This window comes from Petaurus breviceps, unplaced genomic scaffold (assembly GCF_028583685.1).
Source record: "Petaurus breviceps papuanus isolate PSGF00001 unplaced genomic scaffold, PetGlider_PUasm1.0 551, whole genome shotgun sequence".
NCBI classification, from domain to species: domain Eukaryota; kingdom Metazoa; phylum Chordata; class Mammalia; order Diprotodontia; family Petauridae; genus Petaurus; species Petaurus breviceps.
Window position 1 is genome coordinate 25,323,211 of NW_027186372.1, and position 18,395 is coordinate 25,341,605.

Sequence of the window (18,395 nt, forward strand, 5' to 3'; positions counted from 1 at the left end):
TACCATCTTGCTGTAAGAGTCTGTGAAACATATATATGCACAAATAACAGTACCATCCTCATACATGTACTCATCCACATCACCGATATGTCTAAATGGCACAAACATAACACCCCGATAAAGGAAGTGCACGTATAATGAAACACAAACACACACAAGCTGAACTTAACCTAAACATGCACAGAGACTCACAAAATAGCACACACACACTCCAGCAGGCATGCATACTTTCCTATCCTTGGCCTCATTTCTATGCATCTCTCTCATCTCTCATCTCCCATGTACAGCCAATCCCCCACAGCACACGGCAGGTAGTGCAGTCACAGAGAGCAGTGAGGAAAGACAGGCCCGATGAAGGGGTTACTTTGCCCCAGGACCCCTTTATCTGAAGTTGTCCTCAAAAGCGGAAATGAGTTGATTTGCATTTTCCCACTGAAGCATGCAGAGTAGCAGAGGAGTGTTTCTCGTTACCGGTTTCTCTGGTTTGCCCCGGGGCCTTCTCGCAGGCTAGTACAGCTCTGAAAACACCTGTATGCTGCCCATTTAAATACATGCTTCAGACAAATCTTTTGGGGGGGGTTTCAAAAGGGAGAGACTAATGCTCTTCCTTGCTAGCATGTATTATCCTGTCTGTCAATGCTGAAGGCAGAAGTTAACCCTTTGAAAACAGCATCATTTCTACCATTTCTATCCTAGGGAGAGAATCCACATGAGGAAGCCTCACACAGAAATGCTGTCCAAAGAAAAACAGAGAAAGAATGTAAAGGTCATCTACTCACTCTGACATACCAAACCATGATTAGATTTGCACATGGGCTGAGTAGACAGTCATTCATGTGCTATGATTTAAGAGGCACTAGGAAGTCTCTCCCCCCACCACACCCCTCAAAAATCTCCCCTATTGACCTTTGCTGATATTTAAAATTCCACCTTTAGAAACTCATTCTTTTGGGTTAGGGATTGCCCTCTCTAGGTTTCCTCTTTAAAGTATAGATGCCCCCATTAAATCCCTAACACCTTCCTGTGAATGAATTTATAAGATCCCCTTCCTTCCTGACAGGAGACTAGGCAGATCAAGAGCCTTTAGGGAGGGAGAAAGTGAAGAAAGTAGAGGAAGGAGCTGCTGAAACCAAATTTCATCTACTCCAACATTCTTTTGAGGACCAGCCCTGAGGGCAAATACCCTCTCATGTCTCATACATACAAACACACATATATTCCTATAAATATACTCACCCCTAAACTGGTAGAAGTGAGGGTTTTTTTTTAATTTTTAAGTGATTTTCCTACAAACAAGAAATTGGAAAAACTGCTTTTTTAAAAAATGCACAGAGCAAATCTACCCTCTTAAATTTTCAGATAGGAAAGAAACTATTTCCCTTAAAAATAATACATAAAGGGAAAGAAGTTGCTGTTTGTATATTCCCAGGTTGGGAGGAGGTGGTACAGATTTCATGTTCACTTGACATAAAGGGGGGAAAAGAGAGAAATTGTCTCAGTGTACAGTGTAAAAAATACATATATTATTTTGATGGCAAGTTAACTGTCAGGGGAATACCAAAAAATGATGTCCACAAGGCAAATAAATGTCTGTATTGCACATTCTGGTTCTATTCTAGGAGAGGACAGCATGTCGTTGGCCCCTATATGGATCTTGCTTTCCTTTTTAATTAGCAAAGGTGAGAAAGTTTCCAACACACCTCCCAACCTGTATCCTAACTGATGATTTCATGGTGAACTGGCAACCACCAGAATTCCGTTAGATTGGACTTCTTTTTGCTCTTATTCTCTCTTCCCCTCCCCAGACAAAACCCCTCATTCTTCCTACATGAACTAACACATACCCTCTCATACACACGTCCCCCCCTCCCAATACTGCCAGGTTTCTCCAACATGTATAACATAATTGTGAAAGCTAATTATCAAATAATGTTTAAGCCTTTGGGAATGAGATGGAGGGGGTGGGATGAAGTGGGGGGGGTACAGAAATGTTTTAAAGTCCCTGGGCTGCAATAGAAACATGATTAACAGAAACAAAGCCTGCCTGGTGAAAAGTTTCGAAACCAAAGTCTGTAAAACATTTTTTGGTTGTTATTGTTTTTAATGCAGATCTATCAATGGCGTCTGTAAGCTATCAGCACTTTCCAGCCTCCTGGTGAGGCAGTCACATTCTTGGGTGATCCCTTAGTGAAATGTGCAATAAAAAGGTTAACTTTTCTTCTTGGAGTTGAAGCAGGAAGAACCACATGACGAATGGATTTATCCTTAAGCAAATGGCCTAAACCAGAGGACACCAGCAGACTAGAGAAGTAAAGGGATCCCCTTCCCATTGGCTAGGGGGCAGGGGAGGGGGGAAGGGCAGGGCTGTGTTAAGCAAGAGGGAAGGGGAGAGCAAATCCAAGCAGGATAATTCTCTTCCTGACCTGAACATGAGCAGATAGAGCCTGACAGATGTAGTCTTTATCACGGAATAAAATAGGCTCACAGCAGTGTCCCGTGCACATGAATGTCACATTTTATGAATTGCCATATTGCTGGGCTGCAGGCTACAGTGAGCAGTGCCTGGCGGTCAGAGAGCTTGAGAGAAACAACTCATCTTCACCAACACCATCAATCCCCCACCACACACACACACACACACACACACACACACAACTACCCACCGCATCCTCAGAGAGGAAGGAACTGGGGCAGAGGTGGCACCTGTGCTTCCTCTGATGGGCAAACGCAAAGCCTTGATGTGTGGAAAAGTAAAAAATAGCAAGGGTAGGTGAGGGAGGGGTTGGCCTGCTCTCAACTGCCCTGGGATCCTGAAAAACAGCGACAGTAGGGAGTAGGAGGGACACACTGCATGAGTAAAGGGACTGGGCTACCGTGGACAGCTGGAGAGCAGCATCAGGCACCGGTGCAGGGAACCACAATACAACAACAACCAAAAAAAGGCTTCCCACTCCTTCCTCAAAGGAAACCAGAAAGTATGGTTGTGTTCTGTCAGAATGTTGTGGTTGGGAGGCGAGCCATTCATTCTTCCAAGATGGGCTGGGGTCATGCTAAGAGGCAACCAACCAATATTTATGGAGTGATTGTCAGGTGCCCTGAACTGTGCTAGGCATGTAAGAGGAACCAAGAGGAGTCAGAAGTGATCCTTGACTTCTGGGAGCTGAGCTGGAGAAAACAAGACCAATAGAGAGACAGCACGATGAAGCAGGGAAAAACAAAACAAAACACTGCACTGTGCCGGGGAAGCCATAACCCTGGACTGTAGCCTGGCTCTGGAAATGACTAACTACATCACTCTGGACAAATTATCTGACGTCTGAGCCTTACTTTCTGCATTTGTAGAATGAAGGGCCTGGACTAGATGACCTTGTTCAGCTATTTCCTGTGTGACCTTGAGCAAGTCATCCTCTCTGGGCCTCATTTTCTTCATCTATAAACAAAGGTGGGGGGAGGGGTCAGACTCAATGACTCCTAAGGTTCTTTCTAACTTGAAGCCTATGGTTGGTTCTATGATCATATGCTCTGTAAGGTCCCTTCTAACTGTGATATACCCTATGTTCTATAGTCTAAGTCCCTTTCCAACTCTGATATCATAACTTCTATCTTCTAAAGCCCTTTCCAACTCCAACATTCTCTGTTCTGTGGTCCAAGACCCGTTTCAGCACTAGCCTTCTATGATCTATGCATGTTGGTAAGCTACCCTGTCATCGTCATCTGGCTTCCCTTATCAGCACTTAATGGACACGCATGATGTCTGAACACTTCTCTTTAACATTGCCTAGCATGATAACCCCAAGTGAACTCTAGCACTTAATAAGAAATTTTTTGATGACAATGATGATGACAAGGGTCCTGCATGGTATGTGAAGAAGATATGGTATTTTTGTTCCTACCTAGGATTATATTTTTTAAAAATCAATCTCTGAGCATTTGTATATCTCTCTCTTCCCCTCAGTTGTTAGTAGCTCTCAAATTTCCTCACATTTACTTATCTGTGTACTTGTATCTCAGGATAGCATGTGAGCAAATTACTTTAGATCAAGGACTATTGTGTATTTATCTTTGTATCTTAAGAAGCTCCTTGAATATAGCAGACACAATAAATGTTTGTTGAATTAAGTTTTTTTGGACTCACATAGAGATATCTAGAAATATGTATAGCTATAGGTACTATGGATATAGGTATGGGCAGAGATGTAGGCACAGGCATGGATGTCTACATAATTCTTTGATAGGAAGGAATGTGTCGGGCAGAAAGTAGTTTTGAAGCACTTTTAGAACTCTGTAACATTTTTCTGATTCCAGAATCTTCTGCCTAACATCTCCCTACTCTGCATCTCCTCTCTGGAATTCCCTAAACCACAGGAATTTCTCCCGTTACAACATCTCTTGCATATGTTCCCCTCCCCCCAACTTTGTGATCCATCACCCTAGCTCTAACCTTCCTCATCTCTCATCTCAACTAGGATAGTGGCCTCCTAATTGTTCTCTCTATTACAAGTCTCTCCCCCACTCCAATCCATCTCTCACACAGCTGGCAAAGCAATTTTCCTAAAGCACAGGTCTGACTTTGTCACTCTCCTACTCAATAAACTCCACTGGCTCCCTCTTATATCTAAAATCAAATATTAGCTCTTCTGTTTGCATTTGTATTTTCTTATAACCTGCTCTCTTCTTACCTCTCAAGTCTTTCTACACATTTCTCTCCTCTATACTCTCTTTGTTATTTGCATAGGCAACACTCCCATCTCCATGACTTTTTTTTGCCCCCACCCAAAATCCCCATGCCTAGAAAACCCTCCCTCCTCACCTCCAGCTCTTAGAATCCTTGGTCTCCTTCAACCCAGATGCTACCTTCTGTATGCAGCCTTTCCTGATTCCTCCACAGCTGCTTGTTCCCTCCCTCTCAAAATTATCTTGTGTTCGTTTTGTGTCCATCCTGTGCATATTTATATATATGCATGATGTTTCCTCTGTTAGAATGTAAGTTACTTAAAAATAGGACTATTTAGCTTTTGTTTTTATATCTCCAGGGCTTAGCACAATGTCTGACAATAATAGATGCTTAATAAATGGTTTTTGATTGATAAATGAATGAATGTTCAGAGATCTCATAGTTCAACAATAGTTCATATGAAAAAGATCTGGGGTCCCAAGGGACTGCAAACTCACAAGAAATGAATGAAGGGACATAAAAGCCCCCAACATCCTCACAGGATCTTGCTTCAATACACCAAGGATCCATGGTTTTACTGGAGTGGGCATTACCTATCCCCTCAGCAAGCAGAGGTGCTAGCCCACTGAGCATCTCATAAACCCCACCATTACCAGTTGTCTTGACTTTTGTCTTATCGATGAACTTCAGTGACTCCAGAAGAGAGAATGAGACCAATGACTTTGTGCAGCTGCCTCACTTAAATCTAATTCACACTTAAGTCAAGACATTACCTCATGATGTCATTGATCCTTTTCAAAACAACTACCCCATGCAGATCATAATCCCTCTATGGCTTGGTCTTCGAGAGTTGCTGCAGTTGAAAAATTCCACCCTCTCAGGACCAGCCTGGTGAAGATGAACTAAGACCAATCCTGAGGTAACAGAAACCCTATCTGTCACTAGGCCTGGACTTAGCAAGACCCATAAGAACTGGCATTCGATGGGTAAAGCCTTCAGAAACCCAGCAACACACACCCATGACACAATGGCCCATAGCAAGCATTTCATCAATTTCTGTTGACTGACTAAATGACTGCTATGAGCCTAGGGTTGTGTACCGTGGTGGCTCCCATCAGTCTAGAAAGGCTTCAGATATGGGCCTGAAATTGGAATGTATTTATCTGTCCAAAAATACAGCCTCACTGAGTTCAAAGAGATTCATCTCCCAGGATTGCTGCAGGGTGAATATTTTGGTCACAAAAGCTCTCAAATATCATCTACCAAAATCACAGAGGTCATGATCTGTGATAGTAGAGTGGGTGCCCAAGCTGAAGAAGTTGCTAATAATTTGAAGTATCAAAATATTCACAAACTACATTGAGTGCAGAGAAAAGCAACCAGGATGAGGAAATGCCTTGAGTACACATCAAATGGGGGTTGACTGAAAGGCCTGGGTATGTATGATTGGCTTAGAGAAGATAGGGAGTTGGGGGTGGGGGGTGAAGGGGAGTAGGTGAGAGATGAAGGATGTGAGAGCTGCTTGCAAATATTTGCAGAGCATATGAAAAATTAAGCTTGCTTTGCTTTGCCCCAGGAAGAGTGAGCACTGGGCTGTGTCAGGAGGCAGTGTGTATCCCATTCCTGAACATATTCAAAATCAATCAAGTATTTATTAAGTTCTTGTTATGTAGTGGGCACTGTACTAGGCACTGGGGACATAAGTGCAAAAGAATGAAATGACCCCTCTCTCAAAAGGTTTATATGGGGAGAAAACAAGCACCTATACAAATTTACATAATACATATAACTACATATATGACTATATCTGTGAATATATACAATTATAGGCATCCAAATGTATGTAAATACATTTTCTAGATACAAAATGAATACAAATGTATACAAAGCCTCCTTTGTATTGCATTCATATTAACTATTTGTTAAGGAAGTTCTTAAGGGGATTTTTGTTCAGGTCCCAGTTGGACTAGATACCCTTTGAGGTCTGATTGGGTTATTTCTCTGAAAAAGAAACTTCAAGGTCTCCCTATTTATTTCATTCACAAAAATTATCTCTTTCTCATCTTGGCATTTGAGGGGCTCCCACAGCCATGATCTAACCCACTTTCCCATTTGATTTCATATTATTTTTTAAAATTTATTTTAAACTACCCTTAATACTTTTCAACCACAATGCCCATTGTAAAAGGGAACCCTGAGCTAGTCCCTTGATCTGTTATGAAAGGGCAGGGTAACTTGGCTCCAATTATCTTACTTATTCATTCATGTGTTCCACAAGCATTTCATCAGCACTGTCTATGTGCTCTAGGTGCTAGAGATACCAGGACTAAACAGCATCAGCCCCTGTCCTCAAGGGACTTAAAATCCACCTGGGAGAGAAACAATAGGAACGCAGATCAGTACTTAAATGCAAAATACATACAAAGCGATTTCTGAAGAGAAAAAACACTCATAACTGGGTTTGGGGTGGGTAGGATCAGGAGAAGTCTATGAGAGTCTGCGCTTAAGCCAAGCCTTGAAGGAAGCTGGGGGCACTCCCAGGCAGAGGTGAAGATAGAGTGCATTCCAAGGATGGGGTACAGACAGAAAAGGCCCACAGACAGGAGCTGAAATGTTTACACAACTCAAGGAGGCCAGCTTGCCTGGAAAAAAAATGAATAGAGGAGTAATGTGCCATGAGTCTGGAAAGGTCATCTGGAGGCAGACTCAGGAAGACTTCAAATGCCAAGTAGAAGAGTTCCTATTTTAGAGGCAATTGAGAGATGCTGGAGCTTCCTGAGCAAGGGGATATGATCAGACCCACCTAGCTATAGTAATGTAAATCTAACAGCTACATGCATCTCTTTGGGATGCTCTTCTGCTCCAGAATTCCAAAAGGGAGTCAGCATTAAGAGGCAAAATGTTGCTTATGTTTCATGTCTTTGTATTAAATTGGAGGGAGCGTGGGTGCAGGGGTGTACATGAGAATATGCTTTATATTGAGTGATTGTAATTATGTGGGTGAGTATGCTTATAATATATTGTGAAAGTTGAGATGAGTTACATATGTATTAGAAAAATAGATTGAGTGTTGAAGTTGCAGTAAGGAGGATCTGGGTTCATAACCTGCCTCAAATACGTTCTAGCTGTGCAACTAGGAGCCATTTACTTTAACCTCTTAGAGCATGAGTTTTCTCATCTGTAAAAGGGCGTAAGGGGCAAACTAGATGGTCTAAGGCCCCTTTCAATTCTGAACCTTTGATTCTACGATCTCATAAACATAAGTATATAATGCAGTCGTTGGAGATAGAAAGTATTCCTAAAATACCAATTAAGATAATCAATTTAAAAGAGAATAATTCATTTATGAATCCCCCAAATTTATGTGCTGCTCCTGTCTCCACACTATTGTGTCTGGCACAAAGTACGGCTTAATAAATGCGTGTTTCCTTCCTTCCTTTCCTACATTTGGGTACCACTTTTTTCCCCTTTATTAGAGACCCCCACCCTGATCCTCCTGCTTCCTGCCAAAAAAAAAAAAAAAAGGACCAAGCTTCCCCACAGCCCCTTCCCACCCACCCCACCCCCAGGCTAGCCCCAATCCTCTACTCCCAGAGCCTTCCACCCTGACCTAAACTCCCACTTCATTCCCTCCACCCCTTTCACGATTTGGTCATACTTCCTATTTAGTTTAAATCAACAGTCTGATTTTATCAACAATAATGCTTTATGGAGGTTTATTTCTTCAAACAGACTCTGCTCCTCTCCTCTATAAAGTTAATTTTATGTTCTTTGTTCACTTTCCTAATCTGCAAATTACATCCTCCTGTTCTCTGATTACCTACTATTGGAAAAACAGCCCCCTTTTTTTGCTTCCAGTTTGAATATTCTTTGTATTATCTTGATGACCTTAATCTCTTTTCCCCCACTGGCCTTTCAAGGAAGCAGTAAGTACCCCAGCAACACTCTGTCTGTCAGCCAGGAAAAACAATCTCAGCCACAGGACTGAGCTCCGCACTGCTCACTCCACTTCTGTTTTTCCCTTCTTTTTCTCAAACTGAGTGTGGGAAGGAGCAGAATGACAGCAAGGGGGATGAGGGATTCTGGGAGCCACTGCATCCCTTCAGAGAGCCCTTCAGTGACCAGGGGAACACATAGAACTTCTAAACACCCAATGACACTGTGATGCAGGCTTCTGAGGCAGACCGTCTGCTGATACTGCATGAAAAAAGTCTCCACTCTGGTTAGGAGGAAGGGGAGTGGTGACTGTGAGGAGAGAGAAAATCATAGGATCGTGAGGGGCAGCTAAGTGGTACAGTGATAGAACACAGAGCCTGGAATCAAGAAGACCTGAGTTCAGATGTGACCACAGACATTTACTAGCTTATGACTCCGGGTAAGTCATTTAACCCTGTTTGCCTCAGTTTCCTCAACTATAAAATGAGCTGGAGAAGGAAATGCCAAATCACTCCGGTGTCTTTGCCAAGAATACCCCAAATAGGGTCACAAAGAATCAAAAACTACTAAAAATTACTGTGGAGGGGCAGCTTATGAGCACCTTATGCCTAGTTAAGGATCTTAGAGGAAATGGAGAAAAGCAGCTCAGATTAACAGAGGAAAATTAGATCCATGGATACCTACAGAAAAGAAGAAATGAGTAGAAAGGGGGAAATGGAAAAGGAGAGGTGGGAAGAGAAGAAAGTTGAAGAGAGGAAGGGAAATAGAAGAGAGAGCGGTGAAGGTGAAGAGTAGGAAATGTGAAAAGTAAGAGAGAAAAAGACAGAAAGGGAAAGAAGAAAGAGGAGGTAGAGAAGAAAGAGAGACAGAGAGAGAGGCAGAGAGAAGCAACATTTCTGTACAAATAACCCAGACTCACGGCTAAAGCCTGCTTATTTGTTGTTCCCAACTAGATGAACACAGATTTATTGTCTTACTATAGTAGACATTCACTTCTCACTTAGATTACCTGACTTGAGCAATGTAACCTAAGAAATCCTCGGGGTCCTCATTGCTATCTGATGGAGAAGCCCACCCAGAGATGGTGACTCCAGTGGTGGAAAGGTCAATTTGTTCCCAGACCTAATTTCCATACATCTTGTCCACACTCAAGCCAAGCCTGAAGATCTGGCCTGTTTCCTCACTGCCTTTCTCAGATTGGCTGATAAACCCAATAGGTAAACGAAATATGAACCAAGTTGCCCAAACATGATGTTTTGGGTGGGCCTTAGGCAAAATTGCCAAATAGGTGACATTTTGTCTTCAACACCTTCCCACCTCCCTTTATGTGCCTTTTTCACACTTTCTGGTACTTCTGTTCTCTGCTCCCAAGTGATCAATGAAAAAAAGATGGCTCTTCTCCAACAGTAACTTCTATGACTCTGATAGGAATACTCCACTTCAGTCAAAATGAGGCAGAGTTCCTGCCTCTAAGATTTAGCTCATGGTAATGTCCAGACTGTTCTCCTCTCCTTACTCTCCCTATAAAATCTAATCATTCCTTAAAAGCCTGTTTCTAGCTGCAGTTGTCATATCCAGACTACAACTTGGGTAATCATTTAATTTCTGTGGGCCTCAGTTTCCTAAAACATAAAATGAAAGAGTTATATTAAATGATATCCTGGGTCCCTTCCATCTTTAAAATTCTACAAAACTAAATGGCTTCTGACTCAATATCATGTCCCAAGCTTCTCTTCCTTTCAGAACTTCATTTCCATGTCTCTAACTCCTAGGCATCACTACCTCGTTAAGCCTCTATTGTCTCAAACACACCATTTACTTTGAGCACATGATACTCAACCAATAGAATGCAAGTTTCTAGAAGGTAGCAACTGGTTCATTTTCCTCATTATATTCTCAGTGCCTGGCATATGGTACTTAAAATATTTGCTGAATTGAATAGTTTAAAACCAAATTCACTTTTCCCCAAACTCAGCTCTTCCCTCTAAACCTTAGAGCTGTCCTTGGCTCCTCCCTCTTCCATATCCAGGCAGTCATCAAGGCCCATTTTTTCTTTTTCTTTTCATCCTATTTTTCTTGCATCCTTATCATATCTTACCTGAACTATTTCAATAATCTCCTAAATGGACTCTCTTCCTCCTCTTTCATACCTCTTCACTCTGCCTAGACATTACAACCAGGTTAAATCTTCCTCAAATACCACTTGTCAATTTTTTTTTTTTTACTGTACCTATGATTTCATTGGTGCAGAAAAGCTCTGGCTCAAAATTCCTCTGTCCATGCACAAGATGACAATTTATCTGCAATTTATAGTCTTAGAAAGTTGCAAGGAAAGCTAACCTCAGAGGCAGGAAGACCTGGGTTCTTCACTTTCTGACTTTGTGATCTTGCCTACGACCCTTAACGTCTCAGTGCCCCAGAGATATTACCTCTAGAACCTTCAATATTTCCATAGTGAAGGCCAGCCTCTTCACTCCACATTCAAAGCCCTCAGTGATCTATTTCATTTCCCCAACAGGCAGCCCATCCGCAAAGAGAGCAGTACTTCCCATCTGCCCCATACCATCTCTACCTTAAACCAACCCCAACTTCTTTTACTTGACTCGGAATGGAAAACAAAGCAATGATAGACAGTGATAGTATAGAGCAGGCCTGCACAATGTGAGGCCCAAGGGCTGCCACGGCTGGCCAAAGCATTTCAAGTGGCCTGCAGAAAAATGTAGGGTTGCCACTGTGCACTCTCCTGTTTGTCAGATGACCTGCAGCAGCCAATCATCGGCCATCTATCTCTAGTCTAAGTTATCTGTGGCTGGAAGAAGTTTAGCCAATTTTAATTTTGGCCCCTACCTACTGCCAATTTGTACAGGTCTGGTATAGAGCCAGAGGTGGGGAACCTGTGGCTTCAAAACCAAATGTGACCCTCTAGGTTCTCTAGTGTGGCCCTTTGATTGAATCCAAACTTCACAGAACAAATCCCCTTAATAAAAGGATTTGTTCTCTAAAACTTGGACTCAGGCCAAAGGCTGGACTTGAGGACCTAGAAACAGGTTCCTCACCCCAGGAAGGTGAGGCTGAATATCTAGAGTCTAACAGTCTTGAGTCTCAGCTACTGAATAGGATGGGTTCTCTACAGGGATAGTGGCAAGCCAGGATTTCAGTCTCCAATACCAGGGGTGCCCTAAATTTCAAAGTAGATCAGGGCAGTCTGCTGAAGCTGGGGCAGACCTGCCAAGGCTGGCTCACAAGGCTCACCCAGTATCTCAGGTGATGACCACAGCCAGAAAACAATGCAGATTGCTATTTTTAATACCACAAGGTAAGAATTCTTTTAACTTCTCTATTACCTTTTCTCTGGCTCTCAGTTTTATTCTCATTGCTTAATCCCTTTCCAAGTTGTGCTTGACCCTTTTTTTACACTTTTAAAGTCTCTTCTTCATTATTCCCCCACTTTGTCTCTCCATTTCTCTCTTGTTCTATCCATCAGTTTCTCCCTCTGAGAGTCCTCAGGCAGTTTAAATTTTCTTATTCTCTAGAATTTTCCCTCCTCTGCTCACCCCCCCCCACCATTTCCTGAATGATTCTTCCTTTCTCTGCCTTTGCTTTTCTATCTTGAGTTTCCTCAGCCTTCACAACTTCTTTGCCTCAGGACTGACATCTCCCTATTTCCTTTTCTAGCTTGACATGCTAGTAACCCCTTACTAGCTGAATTCTTCATGACTTGTTTTCTTCTCTCTTCACATCTACTCTCTTTCCTTCTCACTTTGTTCTTTTCCCATATTCCCACACCATCTCTCTCTCTCTCTCTCTCTCTCTCTCTCCTCTCTCTCTCTCCCTCTCTCCCTCCCTTCCTTTCTCTCCCTCTCCCCCTCCCCCTTTTTGGTTTCCATTCTCCCTCTTATCTCTGTTTTCTTTCCTCTTGCTCAGTAATAGAGTGGGAGTTGCAGCCTTGATTCCTAATTTGAGAGACAGATGAGTTAAAAGCAAGCAAATCCCACCAACCCACAGGATTAGCCTGTAGCCACCAAAATTGAACTGGAAAAGCATGCCCTCCACACAGCTTGCCAACAAATTATGACTAAGACCCAGATCTGCTCCAGAGACCTAGAGAGATAAAGACTTCCCCAGCGACATGGAATTAAGGTGATTGTTCTCTCTTCATAGGAGTGGGAATTCTTGGGGAGACCAAGAAATGATAAAGTTAAGAAAGAGACAAAGACAGTCAGAGACAGAGAGATATTTTTGAGTTGTGAGCAATCTTGAAGGTCATCTAATCCAACCTCCCTCATTTTACAGGTTAGGAAATTGAGGTGCAAAGAAATGACTTGCCCAAAGTCACAGAGATAGTAAATGGAAGAATAAGAATTTGAACCCAAGTCCTCTGATTCCAAATCAATACATCTACTACTGGAACCCACTCCAATTATTTCAGGTTCACAATTACTATTTGTTAGGGTTGGGTCAAAACCTTTTTTTAAAGTTTTCACATGTGGGACAGAAATTGCATCTATAATTTACGGCCTTGCTTGGAAACATAAGGGGACAAATTGAGCCCAAAAAGACAATAGATTTCTGCTGATGGCAGACGTAGATATTCCATGTGTCCTATACCCCACCCATCCTTTTTTTTTTTTTTAAGTTCAGTCGTTCCTGTTTTGTCTACGGATAGTTATATTAGTTAAGCAGTCAAGGAAGACTAGATGCTTTTCTTAGAGGACAGCGCCATCTAGCCGGCCATATGCCAAACTCGGTTAAGTAGGATGCAGTCACATTTTCTACCCCACTGACTTTTCCCTCTTCATTCTTTGCCAGAAAAGCCTAAAACAAAGCAGACCAGCCTCAGGTAATAGATGAAGCCCTAGGGCCTGAGGGAAGTTCAAATGTATTGAACTATGTCCTGGCCTGGATGCCACATTGTAGGAAGGGCATTTATACACCATAGCCTGTTCAGAGGAGGGCAACTAGATGGTGAGAAATCTGGAGATGATGCCATTTAAAGGGGAATTGGCAATGTTAGACTAAGAAAAAACCCAATAGCTGCTTTCAAGTATCTGAAGAATTCTCATGTGGTTCAGCCCTGTCACAGATAGCACCAGTAGGAAATAGTGTGGTACAGTGAGTGACTGGGGCACTGAATCTGGAGTCAGAGGACATGGGTTCAGATCCCACCTCTGACATATGTTACATGTTACCCAGATGATCTTAGACAAGTTATATAGCCACATTGGATCTCAGTTTCCTCATTTGTAAAATGAGGAGTTTGGAGTAGATGGCCTCTCCTCTCCCCTTTGGCTCAACCAATATCTCTGATCCAATGAATGGTGGCAGACTCAGATGCAAAGAAACAGATCTCAACTCAATATAAAGAAAAATTTCCTAAGAAATAAAACTATCCGTAAGTGGAAAATGTATTTGGGGGGAAATCATGGATTCGCCCTCACTAGAAGTCTTCACCAGAGGCTGGTGTCAAAGATGATATAGTCAAATCAACAGGCAAGCACAAACATTTATTAAGTACCTACTATAGTACAGGTCAGGGCAGCTGTGGTCTAGAGGATAGAGAACTGACCTTGGAATCAAGAAGACCTGTATTCAAATCCTACCTTTGATATGTCATATTGTGATAAGTCACACGTTAGCCGTGTGACTTAAGCTCTCAGTGCCCCCAGGTATTTCTATAAGACTCCAGAGTGTTGGGATTAGGGGATGAGGGAAGCAGGGAACAAGCATTTATTAAGTGCCTACTATGTGTCAGACTTTACAAATATCTCATCTGCCCACAACAACCCTAAGGAGCAGGCAATATTATTATCCCTATTTTATAGATGAGGAAATTGAGGCAAACAGAGATTTTTAAGCTATTTGTCACAGGTCACACAGCTAGTAAACATCTGAGGCAGGATTTGAACTCAGGTTTTCCTGACTCCAAATCCAGCATTGCATTAACTGCCCTGGGCCCCCTCTTAGAGTAGAGTGGTGGCACCTCTAACATCCAAGTATTTCTTTCCTAGCTCCCTGACAATATGTAATAAATCATATTAAAATAATAATAATAGTGGTTCACACTTTAAGGTTTCAAACCAATATTTTTGTACCATATTCATAAATGTTTTTCCCAATCTGTCTTCATGTCTTCTAGCTCTAGGTTTTAGGAATTAATGGGGCCTGAACAGAAATTACTTACTACTCCTTTCATTATTCTGTTTTATTGTTCATCCATTGCATGCCTATACATATATGTGTGTATATACGTATATACATATGTTTTGCCCCTGACATTATACTTCATACATGCCCATTTCTGCTTATTACATTCAAATACACATAGATAAAATAATAGAATTGAAAGGGATTTAATTATTAACTAATCTAATCCCAACTATTTGATGGATGAGGCCCAGGAAAAGGAAGTGACTTGTCACCAAAATTCACATGGTTAGTCAGGGTCATGGAAGTACAGCTGGAGAGCTGGAAGTGACATTATTTGTCCTCTAGTTTACTCACAGACCCCATCTTACAGAGGAGTTAACTGAGTCCCAGAGAAATTAAAGTGACCTACCCAATGTCACATGCATTGTCAGTGTCACAATCAAGATTTGAACTCAAAGGGGCGGCTAGGTGGCGCAGTGAGTAAAGCACCAGCCCCGGAGTTAGGAGGACCCAAGTTCGGTTCCGGCCTCAGACACAACACCCATACTAAAAAAGCTAGCCGAGTAACCATGGGCAAGTTACTTAACCCCAATTGCCCTCCAAAAGGCAAAAAAAAAAAAAAAAAGATTTGAACTCAAGTCTCCCAAATATAAATCTAGCTCTTTTTTCCACTGCATCACACTATGCCTCTAAACTGGGCCTGAGGCCCACTTAATCTGTCCTGTAGTCTAATGTTCTTTTCTACTTTACCACATTGTCTTTTTCTGAAATAAAATCTAGAGAGAAGGGCCTCAAATTTCCTGAAAACAGTGACCAAGCTTCATTGGTTTCCCTTCCTCTACCTTAAACATACCTAGTAATGACCAGTCCTTGAGCTGGACCAGGACGGATACCTCCCTAGGCTCCAGTCACCCTCCACTTCCCCCAGCTCCAGGTAGAGAAGACAGACACTATCCAGGAACTCCCATAATGAAGAGATGAGTGCAGATCAGCTCATCCAAGGCATATTCACCCTCAAATACACTATTTTTCCAGCCAATACTTACTCCCTCTGATATCTCAGCAGAACAGGGACTGGATGGAACTGATGACTGACTCCTTGGGGATGAGAGGGAGAGGGAGGAATCAAGAATTGCTTTAAGGTTTTGACCCTGAGTGAATGGGAGAAAGAAAATACAAATATACACTCAAGGAGGGAGATTTGGGTTTGGGTGAGGCAAGGAATTCAACTTTCAAGACTGGGGGGAGGGAGGGAGGGAGGGAGGGAATTCTGTCTCCAGTGGCAGAATCCTACATGATATCCATTTAGGTATCAACCCAAATGGCTTCCCAGTCTGAGGTTCTAAATCTCCCTCAATCTGAGCAGCCATGAGGTAAATCTCTGAATGGGAGACTTCCCTTGAAGTTTACCATTTGAGTCTTTACCTCAGGCCTTAGTGAAACAACAGTGGTTCCCAGTTACCCGATGCCAGTGGCAAGCAAGAAATACATGCTGGAGAGCCCTTGTCATTCAGTGACTGAAGGCTAAGGTAGTCTGCTTTGTCCAAAAGAGGTCACCTACTATGAAATAGAGGTTGCTTCTCTTAGCATACAAGGACTCACTCTTCTGGGGTGGTGCGGAGGGAGGCAGTGTCAGACAAAGTAGCTCTTGTGAAGTTAACTAACTTCCTAGCATATTGACAAAAAGCATCCTTACTGATCCTTTTCTGTCTGGACCTCTCTTCATCAGCCAGAAGCCTCTTGCTTTTGAATGAGCACAGACTCTGGCCATTGCTCAGAGATAGTCACTTACCTCTCCTCCTAGGACAAATGTCACAAGTGTTAGGGCATTAGAAGCCAATGCCTCCTAAGCTGAGAGTTCTCATCTTCAGTCTTAGACACTATTGTTTATTCATTTCACTGAAACTTTCCATGACTCCATTTAGGGTTTTCTTTGCAAAGATACTGGAGTGAGTTGCCATTGCTTTCTCTAGCTCATTTTATAGATAAGGAAACAGGATAAGTGACTTGCCTAGGGTCACACAGTTAGTAAGTATCTGAGACTGGATTTGAAATCAGGTCTCAGTGACTCCAGGGCAGACACTCTATCCATACTACCTAGCTGCTTCCAGTCTTGGACATACCCTTAACCATATGGAAGAAACACTAGCTGGGAATCAGAGACCCAGGTTCAAAGGCCAGTTATATTGCAAACTCAATGTGTGACCTTAGACAAGTAATTTGATGCAGAAGCTCAGTTTCTTCCTCTGTCAAAAGGAAAAATAGTGATCTCGTATTGATCCCCAGGAAGGACAATGTGATAGAGAAATAGTCTTGGAACCAGCAAGAGTGGAGATCAAACCCTGCCTCTGACATTTATAGGACTAGCTGTGAAATCATGGGAAGGTAACTGAACTTCTCTGAATTCCAGATAACTCAACACTTATCCATTGACTTATAATTGGGTTGCCATCTGTTAACAGCACTACACCCACATCACACATTGTTGATGTATATATGAGTAAGAAAAAAAAGCATTGGTATAAATGACAGAAACTAGTAGAAAGTGTTTATGCACAAGAATGCCTTCCATGCAGCACAGCAAGGCTGGCAAGACTAGTCTCCATACTACATCTTTGGAGAAACTGAGTCACCAAATGATCTGTAGCACAGCACTGAAAAACTGATCTCCTGATCCTTATACCAAGTCTCACCTGCCAATATCCATAAAGCTTCTGTGGCCAATAAAGTACGGGGGTGAGGGCCCCCTCCAGTAGAACATTGCTAGGGGACTCTATCCATTGCTGTAGGAAGCCTAGCCAAGGCACATGTCATTTTTTCCACAACCCAGTGGGTGTTGAGCACAGTTCAAAATGTAAATGCCAAATTATAGTAAAACACCTCCCAGGGGACCATCAGCCAGGATCAGAGGCGGCCCAGAGCAGGGCGGCCCAGAGCTCTCCTTCCTGCTATTAAAGTTTCAGGGGCCTTTTCCTTGCCAGAGTCCCTTGTCTTGGCTAGACATATCACAAAGAAATAGCCTGACTCCTAGGAGTGAACGATGACTCTTTCTGCCTCCCCACTGGCCAAGCCTAGAAGGAAAGTGTTAAAAGAGGCAGGGGCAGGGGCAGGGCCTGAAGGTCCAGAAAAAGGTCAAGAACTGAAGCCAGTTAGTCAGAAACTGGGTGAGAAGCTAGGGAAAACTTCAGGATTCATGGGGAGAAAAAGCTATGTGAGAAAATATGATGGTCAGTACAAGGATTGGGATAATGAAAAACTGATGGGGATTTAAGGAGAGTTTACCTCAACACAACTCAATAAACATTTATTGCGCATACATTGTGCCTAAAAAGTGAGACACTCCCTGACGACAAGGTGCTAATGTTCTAATAGCAGGATACAGTATGTGCCCAAATAAATAAAAACAAGTAATTTAGGTACAAGAAAGCACAAACAACAGAATGGAGGTCAACTATAATGTTTAAGAGAAGGCACCTCATGTGAGCCTCAAAGAAAACAGAATTCTAAGAAGCAGCAGTAAGGAGGCCTGTAGGCCAGGCCCAGGGGACAAAGCCAAGTTCAGGGAACAGCTAGTACTACACTGGAAATGTGAGAGAGAGAGAGAGAGAGAGAGAGAGAGAGAGAGAGAGAGAGAGAG